Here is a 15,817-nt window from a genome sequence, read left to right as displayed (position 1 = left end):
CCTGGGTGGCTCAGTGGGTTAAGCCGCTGCCTTCGGCTTAGGATCCCAGGATCCTGGGATTGAGTCCTGCATCAGGCTCTCTGCTCAGCAGGCAGCCTGCTTCCTCCTCTCTCTCTGCCTACTTCTGATCTCTGTTAAATAAATAATGGGATTTAAAAAAAATTTTTTTTTTAATTTCTACCCTTGTTTCTGCTTTATTCTTACTCTATAGGAACTCCATGGACCTCACTGTCTTCTATTGAGGCACCAGTCCTATTCTTTACTCATCTACCATGATACATGGTACCATGATACATGATACATGGATACCATGATACATACATACAATATCCTATGAGGTGCTATATGATATTTGTTTAATTCTTAATTCTCTTTAGGCAAATCGAGTTCCTTGGGGTTGTTTGGCACTCAAACTAAAATCTTGTTTCTGTACTGTGTCAATCACATAATGTCTTGGGTACTTCCCACTTAAGTGGTTGTTATTTTTCTTGATTTATATATTAATATAGTTATCAACCCATCTGTGCCTCAGTTTCTGCTACGTACTTCTCTTAAATCTTTTAGTAGACATGTGATTCCTTCTTCCTTCACTCACTAGTTCCTAAACCCCTAAATTTCTCCTCTACCTTTAGAATCAGGTAAATGCATGTAACATATGAACATTTTATAAAATTACACTGTATGAATAAAGAAATGTACATGAGATGGGAAAGAAATGTCCATAAATTACACTCTTTCTGGAAAAGTTAACATATACACATATTTATCTATTTTTCCCCTTTCATACATAATAACTTGGGATAAGGATTTTTCTTCTCTACATTCTATGAAAACTAGTAAGATGAGTTAGCAATTGGCTAGTTTATTATGTTTTAGAATAATAAGAAAATGGTACTGAAATATAGTAGAAAGTTTCTATTTAGTTAAAAGTAGGTTTTTTTGGCAGGGGGGCGCCTGGGCAGCTCAGTCATTGTGTCAGCCTTCGGCTTAGGTCCTGATCCCAGGGTTCTGGGATTGAGTCCTGCACTGGGCTCCCTGCTCAGCAGGAAACCTGCTCCTCCCTCTCCCACTCCCCCTGCTTCTGTTCCCTCTCTTGCTGTGTCTTTCTGTCAAAGAAATAAAATCTTTAAAAAAAAGAGTAGAGTAGGGTTTTTGTTGTTGTTTTTTTTAAATCACCAGCAACTATAGTGAAAAGAAAGGTGATGAACATTCTGTTAATGTGTAAGGATTAAAAAAAGAAGGGACTTCTTCTCATAATGGAGTAACTGGGAATAGACTTATGTTTCTACTCAAAACAATGGCTTTCAAGAAACTGGAAATCCTCTAAAAAAGGAAAATAATCCTTGAGAAATGAGAAACCAAGTGAGCCCTGCAATCACCCAGTTTAGTGTAATGAGAGTTTCCAGGCCTTAAAGCCAAAAGGGTAACCCAGGCAGAGGGGGGGCTCCCAGAGGAGAGCAGATGTTGCAGAAAGTCTACATAGTTCTAGAGAGTTTGGAGTCCAATTACTCCACATTCTGGTACTTCTATTTTTAGTTTTTTCAGGAACTGTCATACTGTTTCCACAGCGGCTGAGCCGTTTACATCCCCACCCACAGTGAGTGTTGGTTTGTCTTCACATCTTCACCAGCACTTGTTTCTTGTGTTTTTTGATTCTAGCCATACTGACAGGTGCGGGCTGGTATCTCCATGGAGGTCTGATTTGCCTTTCCTTGATGTGCAGCATCTTTTCATGTGTCTGTTGGCCATCTGTACATTTTCTTTGGAGACATGTCTGTTTGAGCCTATGTCCATTTTTTTAACTGGATGGTTAATTTGGAGGGGTGGGTGTTGAGTTGTGTAAGTACTTTTATATGACCCTTTAACAGATATGTCGTTGAAAATAACTTCTCCCATTCCCTAGGTTGCCTTTTAGTTTTGCTGATTGTTTCCTTTGTGGTACAGAAGCTTTTCATTTTGTTGTAGTTCCAGTACTTTATTTTGGCTTGTATTTCCCTTGTCCAGCAGACATATCTAGCAAAATGTTGCTACAAAGGATATCAGAGACATTAAAGCCTGTGCGCTCTTCTCGGGTTTTTATGGTTTCAGGTCTCACATTTAGGTTCATAATCCACTTTGAGTTTATTTTTATGTATGGTCTAAATGTCCCAGCTCATTCTCTTGCAATCTAGTTTTCTCTAGCACCATTTATTGAAGAGACTGTTTTTTCCCCCCACTGTATGTTCTTGCCTCCTTTGTTAAAAGTTAATTGACCACATATTTGTGGGGTGATTTCTGGGTGTTCTATTCTGTTCCCTTAATTTTTGGGGTCATTTTTGGTGCCAGTACCATACTTTTTTGATTACTGCAGTTTTGTAAATTAACTTTAACTCCAGACTTGTAATACCTCTAGCTTTCTTCTTCTGTTTCAAGATTGCTTTGGCTATTCAGGTTTCTTTTTTGGTTCCATACAAATTTTAGTATCACTTGTTCTGGTTTGGTGAAAAATGCTGCTGGTATTGATATGGATTGCATTAAATCTATAGATTGTTTTGGGTAGTAGGTGCATTTTAACAATGTTTATTTTCTAGTCCATTAGCATAAAATATCTTTCTTTACCCAAAGAATACAAACACTACTTTGAAAAGATTTATGTACCCCTCTGTTTATTGCAGCATTAATACAATAGCCAAATTATGGTAGCAGCCCAAGTGTCCACTGATAGATTAAGGGGTGTGTGTGTGTATTGTACACACACACACGAATATTAACCAGCCATAAAAAAAAAAGAACGAAATCTTACCATGTGCGACAACATGGATGGATCTAGAGAGTATATGCTACGTGAAGTAAGTTATTCATAGAAAGGTACATACATATAATTACACTCATCTGTGGAATCAAGGAACAAAACAATAAACAAAGAAAAACAAGACAAATCAAAAAAGTAGACTCGTTAAGAGTTAATGTCAAGAATACACAGATGGTGCCTGAAGGGGAAGTGGGTGGGGGTAACTAAAATAGGTAAAGGGGATTACAAGCATACTTATTACAAAGAGCACTGAATAATGTATATGATTGTTGAATCACGACATTGTACACCTGCAAGTTATACGACACCATTTGTTAACTACACTGGAATTAAAATTAAAAAAAAATAATAATAATAATGAAAGAAACGATACTTTGTAGAGCAAAGAGAGAAGAGACATCTGCAGAGACTTGCCCTAGAATAGTGGTGGTATATGAACAGGCCCACACACAGGGGAAGAGACTACCTGACAGCTGGAAAAGGACCAATGAAAGGGGTTAGAACAACAGTGTCCAGTGCTCTCATGGGGGCTCTGCTATTGCTTGTCTGCAAGCCAGAGTGGAAAATCTAATAATTCACAAGCGAATGGCAGAGAACTTGAAAAGGACTTCCCTTAGTAGTTGGTATAATTAGCCTTAGAATAAACATCATTCTGTTGTTGCTTTAAAAAATCTTAAAACAGGGGCGCCTGGGTGGCTCAGTAGATTAAATCCTCTGCCTTCAGCTCAGGTCATGATCCCAGGGTCCTGGGATCAAGCCCCACATCGGGCTCTCTGCTCAGTGGCGAGCCTGCTTCCCCCCCTCACTCTGCCTACTTGTGATCTCTGTCAAATAAATAAATAAAATCTCTAAAAAAAAAAATCTTAAAACACAGATTCAAATGATCAACTACACTGTCTTCAAGTAACTTAGATATGTCCTAGCATACTCAAAAAACTTAATTTTTTATCCCTTGAGCTTTCTAACCTCTAAAAAATTAAAGTCACATTATCTTTTTGGCATTCAAAAATTACCAAGAGTGCAAAGAAACAGAAAAACATACCTAGAATGAGGAAGAGAAATGAAACAAACCTGACATAGCAGTGACACAGATAGTAAAGATAGCACAGAAGTAGTTAAAGCTTTAGTTTATATATTCAACAAGCTAAACGACAGGTTCCACATTTTAAGGAGAAAGATAGGAAAAGAATGAATTTGACCCTCTTGTAGCAAAAATTGTGTTTAGGATAAAATAAATACATTGGGGGTGCCTGGGTGGCTCAGTGGGTTAATGCCTCTGCCTTTGGCTCCAGTCATGATCCCAGGGTCCTGGGATTGAACCCCATATCAGGCTCTCTGCTCAGCAGTGAGCCTGCTTCCTCCTTTCTCTCTCTCTCTCTCTGCCTACTTGTGATCTCTATCTGTCAAATAAATAAATAAAATCTTAAAAAAGTCATCAAGGACAAATTTGATGAATAGAGAAACTCTTCTAAAATTGAAGGTCAAAGAATTTTTTTTCCACTACAACCTGAGAGAATGGATATACCAGATATATACTATAAAAGCTGGTAAAGGTAGTGTTTTAGAATTCTGGTCCCATCTAGCAAAGAAGACCCTGAACTCACCTCCCTAGACACCCCAAATTTACACTATTTATATGTAGATCAGTTCCTCCTGAAGAAAAGCAGAGGGCAGAGCTGAACAACCACTGCACAACAAAAGACAGGCCACACAGAAAACAGTAAGAGAGAGAGACTTGGCAACGAAGGGAACCCTCGACCCCAATGCAGATTGCAACAGGGAAGAATAGTACTAAGGGACTAGGAGCAGATTTGTCTGTCCTGGGGCAGAGGGAAAAATGCTGCCATTTTGTTTTTATTTTTTAGAGAGTGGGGAGTGAGAGGGAGAGAGAGAAAATCTTAAGCAGATTCCCCACTGAATGCGGAACCGTCCAGAGGCAGGGCCCATCTCATGCCTCTGAGATCATGACCTGAGCTGAAACCCAAAGTAGGATGCTTAACCAACTGAGCCACCCAGGTACCCCAGAAGCTGCCATTATAAAGAGCAAATATTATATGAAAGATCCAGTTACCTTCCAAGTGCTGAGGACTCAGGTCTCTGGTTTGAAGGGGCTGAAGAAAACCACTGTTTACCTTCTCCCTCCATCCTGGTAGAATAGCTAGGGACAGGCATCCTTCCACATGCCATAGACAGCCTGCCCCTTCAGTGAGTCTCCCAGGTCCTAGCCCACATGAGCCATGAATATCCTGGCTATAAAAAGTTGTAATTTAAAAAGGACAACTAGGGGCGCCTGGGTGGCTCAGTGGGTTAAGCCGCTGCCTTCGGCTCAGGTCATGATCTCAGGGTCCTGGGATCGAGTCCCACATCGGGCTCTCTGCTCAGCAAGAAGCCTGCTTTCCTCTCTCTCTCTCTCTCTGCCTGCCTCTCCGTCTACTTGTGATCTCTCTCTGTCAAATAAATAAATAAAATCTTAAAAAAAATAAAAATAAAAAAATAAAAAGGACAACTAGAAAATAAAGGACCTAGCCCTGGGACTGCCAAATGGCAAGGGAGCTTTGGAGAACTCTCTGTGAGCCTGAGGGTCTGGAAAGTGCCACTGCTTACATTCCTTATCTACCTCGACAGTGCAGACAGGAGCAAGGACAGCCTCAGAGAGTCCTGGGTCCCTAAACCATACCCACCCCAGCCAACCCATTAAGGCAGCCCCACTGTGGGGTTCACCAAGACACTCCTGAGCAACACTCACTACAGCTCCAGCCACTGGGCCAACCACCACCAACTGAGCACCACAGAAAACTCCAGGCCCGTGTCACTTTGGCTCCAAACAGCTTGGTAGGGTAGACAGAGATGTAGACTTGTAGAGTCTTGTAGAGATGTCTTGATGTAGACAGAGAACTCTGTGACCTTCTGGCTCGTACGTTCTGCTATAGCCAAAACTCTCTGAGTACCCCCTGCAGAGAGTGCCCTGGGAACTGCTAGTCTGTGCCTACCTTGACTCCAGCTTTCCTGCCAGAAGAACCCCTGTGCTGCACACCCCACCCGACCCTAGTGTACTTCACTTGAGCTTCAGCTGTTCTGCCAGGGCACCCTTTCTGCGGAGAGGCCTAGGCCTACCCCAGCCTATGCCCACTTCAGCTACAGCTGTCTTGCCATAGCAGGCTTTGTTGGGAGTGCCCCAGGATGCTGGCTTGTACCCCCCTTTGGCTCCAGCCGCCCTGCTAAGGTGTCTCCTGCAGAGAATACCCCAGGCCCCCCCTGTCCACATCCTGGCACAGCTCCATTAACCTCACTAGGGTACTCTCTGCACAGAGAGCCCCAGCACACACAGATTTCTACTGTATCTTCAAGGGTCCTGCCACAGGGCCCTCTGTACAGAGAGTCCTGGGACAACTACAGCCCATGAACCCTTGAGCTCTGCCACCCTATCAAGGCACCTGCACAAGTGTCCTCAGATCCCCAGCCCATAAAACACCAGTCCAACTAGCCAGCCAAAGTTATCAGGCACACAGAGTCTACACAGGGAATGACCACACACAAGATTATGACTTCAAATTTAGGGGAAGTAGCTGTGCCATCTAATTCATAGAAACAAATGCAGAAAGTGAAGCAAAATGAGGGGAGAGAAGAATATATGCCAATGAAAGAACCGGAAAAAATCTCAGAAAAAGAACTATATGCAATCTGCCTGATAAAAAGTTGAAATATTTCCCAGGAGAGGTCACATCTTAGACCCCCAAACAGTCTCAATAAACTTAAAAAGATTAAAATTATATCACCCAACTTTTGCAATAAGAGTAGCACAGAACTAGAAAATAATTACAAGGAAAAAATGGGAGAGGGGGAGAAAAGCCTGTGGACCCTAAACAACATGTTACTAAGCAACCGATGGGTGAAAAAAGAAATCAAAGAGGAAATGGAAAAAAATGCATGGATACAAATGAAAAATGAAAAAACAACAGTCCAAAATCTGGACTCAGTGAAAGAAGTTCTAAGAGGGAAATTTACAGAGATATAGGCCTGCCTCAAGAAATAAGAGAAATCTAAAAAAAATTTAAAAATCTAACATTATGCATAAAGGAACTAGGAAATGGAAAACAAAGCCTTAGTAAAAAGAAGGAGATAATAAAGTTCAGAGAAAAAAGGAAAAGATCAAGGAAACCAACAACTGGTTCTTTGAAAAGATGAATTTACAAATGTCAAGAGACAGGACACAGGGTGCCTGGGTGGCTCAGTGTGTTAAGCTGCTGCCTTCGGCTCGGGTCATGATCTCAGGGTCCTGGGATCGAGTCCCGTATCGGGCTCTCTGCTCAGCAGGGAACCTGTTTCCCTCTCTCTTCCTGCCTCTCTGCCTACTTGTGATCTCTCTGTCAAATGAATAAATAAAATCTTAAAAAAAAAAAAGGACACAAATAAAATGAGAACTGAAAGGAAGTAACAACCAATACCACAGAATGACAAAGGATTATGAGACTACAATGAAAAATTATATGTCAGCAAATTAGACAACCTAGAAGAACTGGATAAACACCTAGAAATAATCTTCCAAAACTAAATCAGAAAGAAGGAGAATATCTGAACATACTAATTACTAGTAACAGAATTCAATCAGTAATCAAAAACTCCCATCATTACAAAGTTCAGAACCATATGGATTCATAGGTTAATTCTACAAAACATTTAAAGAACAGCTAATACTTACTCTCTTTGAACCATTCCAAAAAATCTAAGAGGAAGGAAAATTCCCGAATTCATTCCATATGATCAATGTTACCTAATACCAAAATAAAAAATGCTACAAAAGGAACACTACAGGCCAATATCCATGATGAATATAAATGCAAAAATCCTCAGCATACTAGTAAAAAAAATTGCAAAAATACTTTAAAAAGGTCTTTCACCATAATCAAGTGGGATGTATTCTGGGGATGCAAGGGTGGTTCGAAATTTCCAAGTCCATCATGTGATAAACCACATTAACAAAATGGAAGATGAAAGTAATTTGATTATTTGGGCACCTGGGTGGCTCAGTCTGCTAAGATCTGCTTTTGGCTCAGGTCAGGATCCCAGGGTCCAGGGATTCTCCTCTCCCTCTGCTCCTCCCCTTGTTTGTCCCCCCGCCCCCCTCAGATATGTAAATAAAATCTTTAAAAAATTACTTGATTATTTCAATAGATGCAGGGGCACCTGGGTGGCTCAGTCAATTCAACATCCAAGTCATGATCTCAGGGTCATGGGATCAAGCCCCACCTCAGGTTCTGCATCTCTCTCTCTCTCCCTTTGTCCTCCCCCCACTTGCATTCTCTCTTTCTAAAATAAGACCTTCAATAGCTGCAGATAAAGCAAGCATCTGATGAAGTACTATACCCATTTATAAAAACTATCAGCTCAACAGGTTTAGAGGGAATATACCTCAACACAATAAAGACCACGGATGAAAACCCACAGTGAACATCATACTCAGTGGTGAAAAACAGAATTCTTCCTCTAAAAATCAGGAACAAGGGGCGCCTGGGTGGCTCAGTGCATTAAAGCCTCTGCCTTTGGCTCAGGTCATGATCCCAGGGTCCTGGGATCGAGCCCCATATCAGGCTCTCTGCTCAGCAGGGAGCCTGCTTCCTCTTCTCTCTCTGCCTGCTTCTCTGCCTACTTGTGATCTTGGTCTGTCAAATAAATTAAATCTTAAAATAAAAATAAATAAAAATCAGGAACAAGACAGAGATGTTCACTTTCACCACTTACATTTAATATAATACTGTAATTCCTAGCTGTAGCAATCAAAGAAAGAACTAATAGGCATCCAAATTGGTAAAGAAGAAATGAAACTGTCACTGTTTGCAGGTAACATGATATTATACATAAAAACTCCAAAGACTATATAAAAAATATTAGAAGTAATTAACAAATTCAGTAAAGTTGCAGGACATAAATTAATACACAGAAATTGAGTTTGAGTTTCTTAACACAAAGTAACAGAAAGAGAAATTAAGAAAACAATTCCAGGGGCACCTGGGTGTCTCAGTGGGTTAAAGCCTCTGCCTTCGGCTCAGGTCACGATCCCAGGGTCCTGGGATCGAGCCCCACACTGGGCTCTCTGCTCAGCGGGGAGCCTGCTTCCTCCTCTCTCTCTGCCTGCCTCTCTGCCTACTTGTAATCTCTGTCTGTCAAATAAATAAATAAAATCTTAAAAAAAAAAAAAAGAAAATTCCATTTACAATTGTAACAAAAGGAATAAAATATTAAAGAGGATACAAATGTAAAATTATTTCAGGTTTGTGGACTGGATGAATCAATATTGTTAACATGTCTGTAATGCCCAGGAAACCTACAGATTCAATGTAACCCCTATCACAATACCAATAGGGGTGCCTGGGTGGCTCAATCTGCCTGCGACTCAGGTCATGATCCTAGGGTCTTAGGATCGAGTCCCACATCAGGCTCCCTGCTCAGTGCGGGGTCTGCTACTCCCTCTCTCTCCCCTCTACTCATGCTCTTTCTCTCCCTTGCTCTCTCAAATAAATAAATAATAAATAATAAATAATAATAAAATAAATAATAAAAACAATTTTTCACAGAAGTAGAACAATGGTAAAAAAAAAAAAAAATTGTATGGAACTCCAAAACAAACAAACAAAAACTCCAATAGTCAAAGCAATCCTGAGAAAGAAGAACAAAGTTAGTATCTCACATTCCCTGATTTAAAAATATACTAGGAAGCTGTAGTGATTAAATCAGTATGGTACTGGGGCGCCTGGGTGGCTCAGTGGGTTAAGCCGCTGCCTTCGGCTCAGGTCATGATCTCAGAGTCCTGGGATCAAGCCCCGCATCGGGCTCTCTGCTCGGCAGGGAGCCTGCTTCCTCCTCTCTCTCTGCCTGCCTCTCTGCCTGCTTGTGATCTCTCTCTGTCAAATAAATAAATAAAATCTTTAAAAAAAAAAATCAGTATGGTACTGACACAAAGATAGACACGCAGAGTAATGGAAGAGACTAGAGAACCCAGAAAAACAAACCAACATGTTGTATAGTCAATTAATCTATGACAAAGGAGGTAAGAACAGACAATGAGGAAGAGATAATCTCTTCAAAAACTATGTTGGAAAAACTGGACAGTTACATGCAAAATGATGAAACTAGGTCTCTTCCTCATACCACATTAAAAAGGGAACTCTAATTGGATTAAAGACCTGCATGTGAAACCTGAAACCTTAAAACTCCTAGAAGAAAACATAGTAATTTATTTGACATATATCTAAGAAATACATTTCTATATATGTCTCCTCAGACAAGGGAAACAAAAGTAAAAATCAACTACTGGGGCTACCCAAAATAAAAAGTTACAGTGAAAAAACCAGCAGCCAAATGAAAAGGCAAGCCTATTCATGGGAGATAACATCCGCAAATAATCTGATCAGGAGTTAATATCTAAAATACAGAAAGCACTGATGTCAAAAAGCACTGAAAAAAGAGAAATAATCCAATATTAAAATGGACAGAAGACCTAGTAAACATTTATCCAGAGAAGACATACAGATGGCAAACAGACACATGAAAAGATGGGTGGCCACGTCATCAGGGAAATGTAAGTCAAAACCACAATGAGATAGTACCTTATACCAACAGAATATCTAGAATTAAAAAGATAAGAAAAAACTAGTGTTTGGTGAGAATGTGGACAAAAAGGAAAGATGCACTGTTGGTAGGAATGCAGCCTGGTTCAGCCATTATGGAAAATAGTATGGAGAGTCCTTAAAAAATTAAAAATTGGAGTAATTTATCATCCGGTTATTCCACTACTGGTATTTACTCAAAGAAAATGAAAACACCAATTTGAAAAAAATAAATCTATCCCTAGGTTTATTACAGGATTGTTTACAATAGCCAAGATATGGAAGTAATCCAAGTATGCATCAACAGATGAATAAAGAAGATGTAGAATACACACGGCAATGTTACTCTGCCATAAAACAGAAAGAGATCTTGGCATTTAGTGACCACATGGATGGGTCTACAGGATAATATGTTAAATTAAGGACGTTAGATCGACAAAGACAAATGCCATATGATCTCACTTTTATGTAGGATCTAAAAAGGAAAACAAAGGGGCACTTGGGTGGCTCAGTTGTTTAAGCAACTGCCTTCAGCTCAGGTCATGATCCTGGAGTCCCAGGATGGAGTCCCGCATCGGGCTCCCTGCTTGGCAGGGAGTCTGCTTCTCCTGCTGACCTCTCTCCTCTCATGCTCTCTCTCATTCTCTCTCTCTCTCAAATACATAAATAAAATCTTTTAAAAAAAAATTAAAAAAATAAAAAAATAAAAAGGAAAACAAAGGAATACATGAATAAACAAACCAAAAGCAGAAACAGACCCGTAAAGACAAAGAACAAACGAGTACTTGCCAAAAGGAGTGAGGCTGCGGGATGGGCAAAGTGGGTGAAGGGGAGTGAAGAGTACAGCCTTCCAGTTATGGAATGAAGAAGTCATGGGGATGAAAGATACAGCATAGGAAAAATAATCACTCATGTATTTTAATGGCATTGAATGATGAGAGATGGTAGCTGCACTTAGGTGAACACAGCATAAGCTATAGAATTGTCAAAACATGTTGTATACCTGAAACGAATGTGAAATTGTGTGTTAGCTATACTTCAATAAAAAAGTAGTTTTGTTTTTTTGTTTTTAAAGATTTTATTTATTTGACACACAGAGAGAGATCACAAGTAGGCAGAGTGGCAGGCGGGGTTGGGGGGAGCAGGCTTCCCACTCAGCAGAGAGCCTGATGCGGGACTCAATTCCAGGACCCTGAGATCATGACCTGAGCTGAAGGCAGAGGCTCAACCCACTGAGCCACCCAGATGCTCCAAAATGTAGTTTTTAATATAGAAGAAAAATGATAACGGATATAAATATGAATCCACACAAAGGAATGAAGAATACTAGACAGGGTAAGTACATGGGTTAATAGGACACTTTCTGGTACCATTTAAAATTTGTTAAAACATTGATTTTTAAAAAACAAGAGTGATATAATCTGGTATTTATGATATGTGGCAATTATATAACAAAAATAAAATTTGGGAAGGGAGTCACCTAAATATATTTTATACTATTTTTAAACCATTTGTAAATGGAATTTATTTCACTTAAGTTAGATTATGTTATGTTAGGGCCAACCTTCAGCTCCCGTCATGATCTCAGGGTCCTGGGATTGAGTCCCTTGCCAGGCTCCCCACTCAGCTAAGTCTGCTTCTCCCTCTCCCTTGGTGCTCCCTCTCACTCTCAAGTAAATCAATGAAATACTGTTTTAAAAAAGGTTATGCCATTAAATATTTTTACTCTAAGCCTTAAAGTAACCTTAAAATTTTGACAACAAAATGGATAAAGTAGATCATTAAAAAATATGTACTAGGGGCGCCTGGGTGGCTCAGTGGGTTAAGCCACTGCCTTCGGCTCAGGTCATGATCTCAGGGTCCTGGGATCGAGGCCCACATCGGGCTCTCTGCTCAGCAGGGAGCCTGCTTCCCTCTCTCTCTCTCTGCCTGCCTCTCCATCTACTTGTGATCTCTCTCTGTCAAATAAATAAATAAAATCTTTAAAAAAAAAAATATGTACTAGATTTGAATAAAGGGAAAAAGAAAGGTAGCAAAGAACAGATGGCATCAGTAGAAAATTGTATGTTACACTTAACCTTAATAACCACCACTAAAGGGAGTAAATGACTGGATTGGGTATAAAGTGAGAATAGTACACTGCCAGCAAGAAACATACTGCAAACATAGAGAAACAAAATGGGAAAACTAAAAGGGTAGTAAAATATACTATGTTAACAATAGTCAAACCAAAGCTGGTAACAGAAAAAGTAGGTTTCAGAGCAAAACATGCTGACAGGGCTAAATAAGGTGATTTGACAACTATACATTGGCTAATTAAAAAAAAAATCTTAAATATTTTTTCACTTGTTGCAAAAAGCTTAACTAGTAATTCAAAACCTAGTTCTTTGAGAAGATTAATAAAATTTGATAAAACTCCAGACCAGTTGTTCAGGATAAAAAGAGAAGTCACAAATTAACCAATATCACAATTGGAGTGATGTCACACTACAGAATCTGTATTTCAAGGAAAATCAGACTATTATGAACAACTTTATGCCAATTTGTCAAGAAGTTAGCTGACAGACATAATTCATGAGAGACAGTATCAAAATATATTCGTGAAGAAATGAATAAACTGAAAGGAACAAAATCTTTGAAAAATACAAACTCTCAAATTCCTCTAAAAAAATCTATCTGTATATAGATATCTCTCTCTATATATATATATATAAAAGAAATAACGTGAAAAGCCTTACTCCTACTTAAAAAATAAATTTGTAGTTTTAAAACTGTCAACAAATTAAACTCTGGAACCAAATGGCTTCACTGAGTAATTGTACTGAGCATTAAAATAAGAAATAATGCCATACAAATGAAAGTCTTCAGAAAAATGAAAAAGAATGAATGTTTCCAAATTCATGTTGTGAGATTAGCATTATAGTACTACCAATACTAAGGAATGACAGTATAAGAATATAAAATATCAGGACAATATCCTTCAAAGCTATAGATGCAAAATTTCTAAATGGAAATTAGCACAGCTAATTCAACAATATGTTAAAAAGATAATACATCATGATGACCTGGGGTTTAACCCAAGTTTGCAAAGTTGGTTTAACTTTTAATATCAAGGAATGTAATTCACAATATTAATAAACTAAAAAGAAAATCCTGTTACCTCACAAATAACAAATGTGTGACAAAATCCAAAAATACATTTTTATCATAAAACTAGAAACAGAAGGGAACTTCCTTAACATGATTAAGAACATCTAAAAAAAACCAAGAGCTAATAACATTTCTTCTAAGATAGTAACATTCTTAATGACAAAGAAATGTATGCTCTCCCTTAAAAAAATCAGGAAAAAGAAGGTGTCTGCTCTCATTACTTTTATTCAACATTACATAGAAGGTCTAGGCACTGAAGTAAAAAGATAAGAATTAAAAGGCATCCACACGGACAAGGAAGAAAAAAAATGTCTTTATTCACAGACGAGAGGATCTGGTTGAAAATCTCATGAAACTATAAAATCACTGCTAGATGTTAATAACTTCTAACACTGCATATTACAAATTATGATACAAAATCATTGTATTTCTTCCTAAAAGCACTGGAAATGAAATTTTAAAATACCTTTTAAAATTGTATAAAATTATGAAATATACTGGGGTATACCCAACAAAAATTGTAAGACCTATACACTGAACACTTCAAAGTGGCTAAGGAAATTAAGATAATAAATGTCGAAAATTAGGGGCGCCTGGGTGGCTCAGTGGGTTGAGCCGCTGCCTTCGGCTCAGGTCATGATCTCGGGGTCCTGGGATCGAGCCCCGCATTGGGCTCTCTGCTCAGCAGGGAGCCTGCTTCCTCCTCTCTCTCTGCCTGCCTCTCTGCCTGCTTGTGATCTCTGTCTGTCAAATAAATGAATAAAAAAATCTTTAAAAAAAAAAAAGTATAAAGGACAGAAATTCCACTTGTACATAGAAGAGATTGGCAGTCATAAAAAAAAATAAATAAATAAATGTCGAAAATTAAATTGTTTATGATTTAGAAGACTCAATCTTGTTAAGATACCCATTCTCCAAAAATTTATCAAAAGATTCAATAAAATTCCAATGGAAATCTGAGCCAGTTCATAGAAAATAGCATACATTTGTTGAAGGAATTTTATATCCCTAGTGCACCCCCCCAAAAATCTTATGTCTCACATCATATAGACATATAAACTCATGAAGGATAACAGACTTGATATAAAACTGAAATTATAAAACTTCTAGAAGAAAGCCTTTTCTAATTATGTCAAAGGCATAATTCATAAATGAAAATAATCCATACATTGGATATCATAAAAAAAAACTTCAAAGACAATCATATGCTTGCACACACACACACACACACATTCTCATATGTTCTTATGTCTGCTTATGCGTAAGTGAAATGAATGACAGCAGTAATACAAGGAATGTTCGGGAGGCATTGTGATTGCTTGTAATTGTAAGAATCTTTTATTAACTGTCAAATGTTACAGTATTAGTTAAAAGTGGATCTGGATTAGGCACAGACCTATATTGCAAACTCTAAGCAACCACTAAAAATTTTTAAACAATGCAAATGCTTTTGACAATATGCTAAAAAAAAGGCAGAGAACATGGAATCATAAATTGCTCAATTAAGAGAAGAAACTTACAGGCCAATAACCCTGATGAACATGGATGCAAAGATGAACATGGGTCCTCAACAAAATATTTTCAAGAAGACATACAATATGAACAAGTAGGATTTATTCCATGGATGCAAAAATGTTTCAACATCTGCAAATCAATGTGAAATACCACATTAACAAAATGAAAGGCTAAAATCTTATATTTATGTCACCAAATGCACTAAAACTACTTCAAAAGTTCAACATCCATTTATGATAAAAACTCCCAAACTACTAGAACTCATACAGCAATTCAGTAATGTGGCAGTATACAAAATCAATGTACAAAAATCAGTTGCTTTCTTATACACTAACAATGAAAATACAGAAAGGGAAATTAAAGAATTGATTCTTTATTTTATCTTTACTTTATCTTTATTATTTTATCTTTATTTTATCTTTACTATAGCACCAAGAACCATAAGATACCTGGGAATGAACCTAACCAAAGAGATAAAGGATCTGTACTTGAGGAACTACAGAACACTCATGAAAGAAAATGAAGAAGACACAAAAAATGGAAGACCATTCCATGTTCATGGATTGGAAGAATGAACATTGTTAAAATGTCTATACTGCCCAGAGCAATCTATACTTTCAATGCCACTCCAATCAAAACTCCACCGGCATTTTTTAAAGAGCTGGAGCAAACAATCCTAAAATTTGTATATGTGCTGCCGAAGCGAGCACAAACAATCCTAAAATTTGTATGGAATCAGAAGAGACCCCGAATTGCT

The 15,817-nt window shown here is 38.3% G+C and overlaps 1 long non-coding RNA gene across 1 annotated transcript in view; it reads left to right on the top strand.

Moving 5' to 3' along the window:
- The window catches only part of LOC125106026 (uncharacterized), a 56,973-nt gene extending 41,429 nt beyond the window's left edge, over positions 1 to 15,544 (top strand). The window contains exon 3 of the long non-coding RNA XR_007129209.1: positions 15,490 to 15,544. This is a non-coding gene — a long non-coding RNA (uncharacterized LOC125106026). The remainder of the gene's footprint in view (positions 1 to 15,489) is intronic.
- Positions 15,545 to 15,817: the final 273 nt, after the last annotated feature.

This window comes from Lutra lutra, chromosome 8, assembly GCF_902655055.1.
Source record: "Lutra lutra chromosome 8, mLutLut1.2, whole genome shotgun sequence".
Lineage (NCBI taxonomy): Eukaryota > Metazoa > Chordata > Mammalia > Carnivora > Mustelidae > Lutra > Lutra lutra.
Note: the sequence above shows the minus strand (reverse complement) of the source record. Positions and strands in the feature narration are given on the sequence as shown.